Source organism: Dipodomys spectabilis, unplaced genomic scaffold (genome assembly GCF_019054845.1).
Source record: "Dipodomys spectabilis isolate Male_0828 unplaced genomic scaffold, ASM1905484v1 ptg000002l, whole genome shotgun sequence".
Taxonomy (NCBI): Eukaryota; Metazoa; Chordata; class Mammalia; order Rodentia; family Heteromyidae; genus Dipodomys; species Dipodomys spectabilis.
Genome location: NW_024870679.1, coordinates 37,571,936 through 37,580,635, shown reverse-complemented (window position 1 = coordinate 37,580,635; position 8,700 = coordinate 37,571,936).

The following is an 8,700-nucleotide window of genomic DNA, read 5'->3' as shown; positions in this document are numbered from 1 at the left end:
CTTTAGGGTAGAAGTCCTTGAGCCATGGAAGCTGTTAACATTGTAGCAGTGCATTAAGGAATGTTACAGTGTTCTGAAGTAAAAATGAGAGTGCTGAGTGTTGCTTCTATTTTATACCTATGCAAAGTTGAATTTTGAATACTGAATGAAATAAAAATAAAGTACTGGAACAAGTTGCCCATTTCAGTGCCCACTTGATGTCTCACTATTAGACATTAGGCCACTAATTGACAACTGTGTCAAGCATATAATTATATCTTAAAATCTCTCTTGTAACTTTCCCACAAATGAATGATGAGAATGGAAAAAAAATCACACAGGTACCCCTTTTTCTGTCTGATCCTCACAGCTTGACCACCGGATGTCATCAATATGTGCTGGTGGACCCTTAACCATGGTGACTTTCATTTCTCACCTTTTCTGTTGTGTTCCGTGTTGTGAAGGCCGACACTGTGGATAACAAGCCCTGTGGTTCCCAGGTAGCTTCAAGCACTGGGAGTAAGAGCACGTTTTTAGCCCTCATAATGGCAGTGGCTCCATTTGTTGTAACTCTAGCTCCTGTCAAACCCACCTATTACTTGACTCTGGAAGCCCCATTCTCATTTTTCACTCCTTCTGGCTGAATAGAATAATGGCTTCCTGTTGTTGCTAGTCTCTGGGTAGCTCACTATTTCTTATTGGGTGTTGATGTTAAACCTTGTTAAACTGGTACAAATTATGTCTTGATTCATTTTTTTGCTATTGGAATTTTGACTGATAGAATTTATATATAATTGCCAAGTTTTTATACAATTATTATATATTTATCAACTTTCTGTCTTGGGAATGACCACACCTCCCCTTCATAACATTAAGTCAATGCACTGCTTATTTTTATTCTTAAAATATTCTTCATTTTTTTGGTATGAAATATTGTTGATAATAGAGAACATTATTTTCCCCAAATCCTTACTTGGCAACAGAAAGAGTTGGCAAATCTATACTGTTTTTCCACACATATTTGAAATTTCACATTTGAAATACAATCTTGTATAAGAACTCAACTCTGAAACATAAACAGAATTCAGCTGTAATTCATTTCCCACAGGAATCTTACAAATCTGGTGAACCTTGCCAATAACTGTCACAGGCACTTAAGTTACAGAGATCCCACTGTTTGTATAACTTATCATACCACTTCTGGTCAAAGAGAAAATAGCATTTGGGGACACTAGAGGAAGTATAAAAATTTAAAGTGGTTTTTTTTTTTTTTGCTACAACCATTGCAACAGAAGAAGAAATTATGATGTAGTGTGCTTTTACTTTTATTTACTTTTCACGTTGTGTTTTGAGTTCCCAAAACATTGACCAGCATTGCATTTCATTGGAATGTTGAAGAAAATGGGTGGAGGAAGAGGTGAAGAGCTCAAGCCAGCCCATGAAGTACAGATGTTTCCTGATAGTGACTTAGAAATACATGGTCACACATCCAAGAATGTTTACCTTTGCCATATTTCAAGTCTTTTATTGTAAGCAGTTATAGCAGCTCATTTATAGATGACTCCTTCACTAAGTAACAAGCATGGAACATATGTGTTTACTGGCATTCCAAATTGAATACATTCCATTATGCCAAGGGCATTCAGTCTGCAATTGAAAGAAAAGATTTGATGCGCCTTATATTTGGGAAATATAAAAGAACATAAGTTGTGTTTTTATTATTCTGTCTTCTTGACTTAACAGCTTTCCATGTTGGAAGTGTATTGCCCTTCTTTGTTGAATCAAGTCATATTTAGTGTTTGGCTGCAAAGGTACTGATTGTAGTTTTCACCTTGCTTAAGGACACTTCTGTTGTTCATTATTTCATTGTTATTATTTCATTCTCTATTTAGCTTAAGGAAAGATACAAGACAATCATAAATTTATTCTTTCCTTTACACACTTAAAATTTTTAAGTACTCAAATAGCATAATCAGAAAGAAAAAACAAGGTTATAGTATAGGTATAAATTATCTTCCATGTAGTTTGGAAGAGCTTAGGGAACTCAAGAATTTCCTTTCTCTTTGTATTTCTCTACTTCTAAATTCAAATAACAGAAGCATAAAACCCCAGTTTTATTGTTTATTTTTTTCAATGGTGGATATCAGTTTCTAGAAAACCTAGGAGTAGTGCTTATAACCATGTAAAGAAAGTTGGTAAGAATGAAGAAGCTGAGGTAGGATATAGAGAAGGTTCCTGCTGATTTTCGGACACCCAGAACATCTGCTTGTTTGTTCTACCTGTTATTTAGCCATTTGAATCCTCCACAAAATGGGAGTTACTACTTTTTTTGGCTAAAATAATACATTGGACAAAATTCTGCAGGGTACAAGCAACAGAAATACAACTAGAATTAGTTTAAGTAGAGAGGACTGAGTTCCAATGCCAAGGAAGCCCATAGAATTGAAGGAAGAGTTGGTTGATGATGCATCTGGCAGGCCATCAGGCACCTGGGGAATCTGAGAGCCCAGGGCCAGGAGTTAAATACCATTCAGACTTACTCTTTTGGCTTGTAGTCTCTGCTCCTTCTCCATCTGGGTGTTGTGTCCTCCACAGAGAAGTATTTTATTTTTTGTGCTATTTTCCCTCAGACTTTTGTTTACCCTATTATTCTCTTCCACTACTTAATATTTTAACCCTTTAGCACTGAAGCAGATATTGTAGTCCACTGCTTTTGATTTTCAAGAATATAGTCTGAGCATGAATCTAGACTACATGAGAGACATGTCTTATAGGAGAGATAAAGAGGAAAGCCAGCAGTGAAGCTAAGAAAGCTGAGATGGTGTGCTACTGAGAGAAGGGTTCTGCACCCAGCTGATTACTCCATCACCAAGAAACCTACAGTGGGCATTTATGTTTATTAGTATTAAAAATTAAAATTGCATTATAATTTCAAGTCTTGTCAATTCGACATTGGAGCCAAGTGTTTGACGTCCATGATGAAGTTTATACTCCAGGACTCATCCCTGTAGGGGAAAAGTAGCAGAGTTTTCCAGTGAGTTTGGGGGAATCCCAGAGTTGAGAGAATCAGAGTAGGAAGAGCTTTTATCCTTTATTCCAAAGAGAGCTATGGGTGGTGGAGAGAGGCTGCTATTGTTTTTTGGGACTTGACTTAGCATGGGGTGATATTTTTTATTTTTATTTTTATTGTGAAAATACCGTACAGAGGGGTTACAATTACATGGGCAAGATAACGAGAACATTTCTTATCAAGCATTGTTGCCTCCTCCTTTGTTTCCCCTTCCCATCCCCTACCCCCCACCCCCTCCTACCCGATCCTCCCCTCCCCCCCACCAAAGTTGTAAAGTTCGTTTTTTGACATAACGACTTGTAGCTGGGTGATAAAGGTGGCTATATCTCAATCAGCTTCATGGAGTTCTGACTTAACTCAGAAAGGAACAAGATCAGAACAGTTCTGGAACATAGCACAGACATGGTGCCAGACTTAGAAAACCTCCCCAAACTTCCCATGGTTCAAAGAGCATTGGCAAAGACTTCTTGGTGCATTTTGCTTAAAAGACACAGGGCAAGCAAGGATAGTCATTGATCTGAAGTGACCTTTGGCATGGCTCCATGTAGAACAACACACACAAAAACAGACAGAAGAGATAGATGCCAAATTCAACAAGGATCAGAAACTTTGCTTTCCTGGCTCTGCCTTCTTTTGCCTTCTACTGACCCCTGCTTGGAAGTTATGTATAAACCAACAAAACAAAACAAAAGAAAATCAGGAACTGGAATTCTTTGAGTTTTACCATCTATTAGTTGATAAAGACAAGAATATTACCGAACAAATTGTGTTTAGATTCAAAAATAATTAGGCCATGGTTTCTGAACACTTGCTTCTGGGGCTTGAAATTCTGTCTTTTATAGCAAATCAGGCTCTTCCATGCCACTGAGAACTAACAGCTGCAGCTCACAGCCATGTACACACTCACTGGTCCCTCAGTACTCATCAAAGACTGGCTCCAGGACTTCCACCTAAACCCAGATCTGTAGCTGCTCAAGTTCCTTGCTTGAAATAGTGGAGTATTTGCACAGAACTTATATACACCCTTGCATGTACTTCAAATACCTACAAATTACCTGTACTCCTTAATGCAGTGTAAATAGTCAGGTTGTATAGAGAATAAGAAGAAAAGATGTCCAATATTGGCCCAATTAAAAACACCTATTTTTATTATCTTTAAGTAGTTGTACAAAGTAGTTACCATTCAACAAAGCAGTTTATGAATACAATGCATCTTGATAAGCGTCACTTCTTTCAATGTATTCCCATCCCTTCAGATCCCACCCCTTTCTTCAATTTCCTTCCTTCCTTCCTTCCTTCCTTCCTTCCTTCCTTCCTTCCTTCCTTCCTTCCTTCCTTCCTTCCTTCCTTCCTTCCTTCCTTCCTTCCTTCCTTCCTTTCTCCCTTCCTTCCTTCCTTCCTTTCTCTCTTTCTTTCTCTTCATTTCCTTCTTTCGTTCTTTCTTTCTTTCATTCTTTCTTTCTTTCTTTCTTTCTTGTTGGTTGTGGGGCTTGAACTCTGGGCCCAGGCACTGTCCCTCAGCTCTTCAGCTCAAGGCAAGTACTCTACCACTTGAGCCATAGTGCCGCTTCTGATTTTCTGGTGGTTAATTGGAGATAAGAGTCTCACAGACTACTTTCCTGCCTGGGCTGGCTTTGAACCGTGATCCTCAGATCTCAGTCTCCTGAGTAGCTAAGCTTACAGGCATGAGCCACTGGTGCCTGGCCAAATTTCTTAATTGTGTATAATATGCACTGAATTTTAGGATTGCATTCTCTCCCTTCCTCTCTTCATTCATCTATCCCCTTCCACTTGACCCTTTCAAGTACCCACTGTCTATTTTATTTGACTGAGAGTTAGCCTTTCTAAGGAATTACACCATCGGTGCAATGTAAATTCATTCAGCTCTAGAAAAGCAGTATGGAACTCTGGAAAACAGTTTGGAAGTTCCTTAAAAATCTAAACATATAACTACCATGTTATCAATTCCACTCTTGAGAACTTATCCAAAAGATTACAAACTAAGATACAATAAAGCCATCTGTACAACTGTGTTCATTGAAGCGCTATTCCTCACACCCAAGGTACAGGATCAGCCTAGATGCTCCTCAATGGATGAATGGATATATACAATGGAAGTTTACTTATCCATTAGAAAAAAATATGCATCATTTGCAAAGGAATGGAAGGACCTTGCACAAGTTTTAAAAATAATTTCTTTTCTTTCCTTTCTTGCCACTGCCGCCGCCTCCTCCTCCTCCCCCCCTTCCCTCTCCCTCCTCCTCCTCCTCCCCCTCATCCTCCTGCTCCTCCTGCTTAGGTAGGCCCTCTATTATGTAAGTCATACCTCTAGTCTTTTTATGCTTTGTTCATTTTCAGGAAGAGTCTTGAGGTTTTTCCCAGGGCTGGCCTCAGTTTGAGATCCAATTACCTATAGTGTTCTGTGTAGCTAGGAACACAGACATGTGTGATTGAGACTGATTTGTTGAGACGGAATCTTGCTAACATTTTGTCCAGGCTGGCTGTAAACTGCTATTCTACTGTTCTTTACCTCCTGGATAGATGGGATCACAGCGTGAGCCACTGTAGTAAACTTAAGAAAGTACTTTCAATCTGTTTTTGCTTGAATTCTGGATGTAGAATCTGTCACTACAGTCATCATGTGGGAGGAAAAGGCTGTAATTCATAGCCTGTTACCGCATCCCGGCTCTTATTTGAAAAGCTTCAGAGAACAGCATGACTGACTTTGCTCTAACCACATTTCCATGCTATCTTCCAGGAAGAGGTGGGGAATACTGTGGAAGGTTGGAGATAGCGTAACAGATCCAGCTTGGACCACGTGCTGGGTAGCCTCTGCCTCCAGCTAGGATGCTGCTTTAACTGACAGCCCAACTAGACCCGTGTGTTTGGAGTTAGGGAAAACCCAGTTCTTCAGCCAATAGGGAGTAGTCTGATCAGAGGAAAAGAAGAAAGGGAGAGGGCCAGTTAGACATTTGAACTGAATTAGCTAGTTTGTATAACTATATTAGTAAAAGTTCCTGAGTGTCATGTTGTTAGGGTCAGAGCCAGAAACTAACAAAACCAACAAGATACTTTCATGACCTATTAATTCAAAACTAGGGCTTCTGGAAAAAAAAATAATAGCACCTAGATTTGTACTGTAAATCTGCGAAGCAACTTAACTCTGAGAGTTGGTTTATTGGTCAGTGAGTGGCCTGGTGGGTTTTGCTCTCAAATCCCATTATGCTCCTGCAGAGAATGAAGTGTTTTGTGCTATGTGAAAATTGGTTTGTGGTATGTGTTTACAGATCATCAGGAGATTCAGGTTTCCTTTAAGATCCATAGGGACTTAAAATCTAAAATACATTTCTATGAAAACCACATTTAGCTTCAGAATTCAGAAATGATTTCGTTCCAACCACTTATTCATAGCAGCCTTTTCAGTCAACACTCAGGAGTGATCCTTCAATATTTATTCTTGTAGCATTATTTCTCACTATACTCTTTGGGACATAAGAAAATAATAATTATAATGGCTTATATACAAAATGAAAAGAATTATATAATTTTGCTTATACACTGTTATCCACTTCTGAAAAATAAGGAAAGTAGTTAATAAACATAAGGATATAGCAAGAAGCACTACAAAAATTTAATAAAAGTATCTTGAAGAAAAGTCATATTTTAGTCCTGGGACTAATTTTAACCTAGAGGTTAAATAATCTTTGTTTTTGGTACAAAACTGTAAACAAGCAATCCAGTTAACTTGCCTTTCATTTCTCTAAAGATCTTTTGATCAGCATATAAATAGGTGTGGTGGGTTTCACAAGCATTCAAGGTAATACCATTCTGATGTATCCATGCTGGCAGCATTCCAGATGTTGAGGACAGGTGTCCAACAGATTAGGAGCCTAAGTGAGGTCATTTGGCTGGAAACAGCATCCAGGCCTTAAGAGCTTCTGAGTGGCTCTACCTCCCAGGACTAATCTCTCTCTCTCTTTTTTTAAAATGCTATTATTTATTTATTTATTTATGTGATACTGGAATTTTAACTCAGGTCCTCACACTTTTTTTTTGGGTCCAGTTGTGGGGCCTGAATTCTGAGCCTGGGCTCTTAAGCTCAAGGCTAGCGCTCTACCACTTGAGCCACAGTGCCATTTCCGGCTTTTTTCTTTTTGCTTATGTGGTGCTGAGGAATCAAACTCAGGGCCTCATGCATGCAAGGCAAGTGCTCTACCACTGAGCCACCTTCCCAGCCCAGGACTAATCTCTTAAGACACATACTCTCACTCAGATATTTTCAAATACTTTCTTTCTATCTGTATTTAAAGATAACTTGGTAAGGTAAAAATCAAGAGCAAAGTAAAACCATCCATTATTCTACAACTTAAATATATGTACTATTTGTATGATGGTATATTTTCTTTCACAGACACACACACACATACATCCCACTGAGATTATACAATAATCCCTGTAATACTTATACTATACAAATTTAGAATAAGAGCCTCCTTTTGGTATATGAATTTGAAATTGTACTGTAGGTAGATAACCATTGTGAACAATTCTCAAAACAAATCACTCTTTTTATTCTTTTAATTATACAGAAGGAAAACAATAAGATTTGCTTTTTATATTTCAGTCCAATGTCTATTAATTGAGCAACTTGTATACTCAAGGCACTGTCATACATCAAAAGACAAAGGAGATAAGAAATAACCTCTGTCCTAGAGCACACAGATAGATATTTTAAAAAAACATTAAATGAATCAAATAAAAGGAAAACATGTTTCTAAGTGATCATAGGTAGCATAGTTCCAATTTCAGAAAATATAAAGAATCATCAAAGAGTTGGGTCTTGGCAAATTGGTTAGGATTTTAATCAGGACATGATGGTGTTGGGTAATGCCTGAGTAGGTGTGCTGTGGAAGGCCGGGGGGGGGGGGGGGGGGGGGGATGGGAGGGGGTTGGGAAGCAAGTAAACAGCATGAAAAAGATCAAGCAGAAAAAGAAACCAGGATGTGTCCAGGTAATGGTGGGTTATCTCCTGTGGCAGGAGGAAACACTAATAAACTGAGTTGCCAGCACTCTGAGGGTAAATCTAAGCACCAGACTGAGCTTAAACAGTATTTGCCTTCCACAATTTATGGTTTGGCCACAAAATGTTCATTTGATTTTGCACAATTTTTTTGCTCTTTGTTTTTCATTAAATCTTTTATTCATTCACTATGCATTTATGGAACAACAATATGAGTTGAATATACCATACAGAAGCTATGTAAACTGCATAAAATTGGCTAAAATTCTGGTTTGGAGACCATATGTTAGTAGTCATTATGAACATCAGTACTTTAAAGAAAAAAATTGCTAATACCTAAGGTATCCATGGTTGGTTCTTTGATATTAATTATCCTGTGAATCAAATATGCAAACATCCACATTTATTTATTCTTCATTTTCCTTTCTTTCATTGCTTTTTAGCTATTTTATCTTACCTTGTGAAAATGGAATGTATTTTAGGGGTACTGTTTGTGTTTCATATGGAAAAAAATGATCTTAGGTTTTCGTTAAATTGGTGTTACTATTACCTGCTCTGAACTTTCCCTGTTAGTGTATTTCTGGTGTAGTCAGAGGGATTAGCTAGTATTTATTCAAATAAGTGAGCCTGC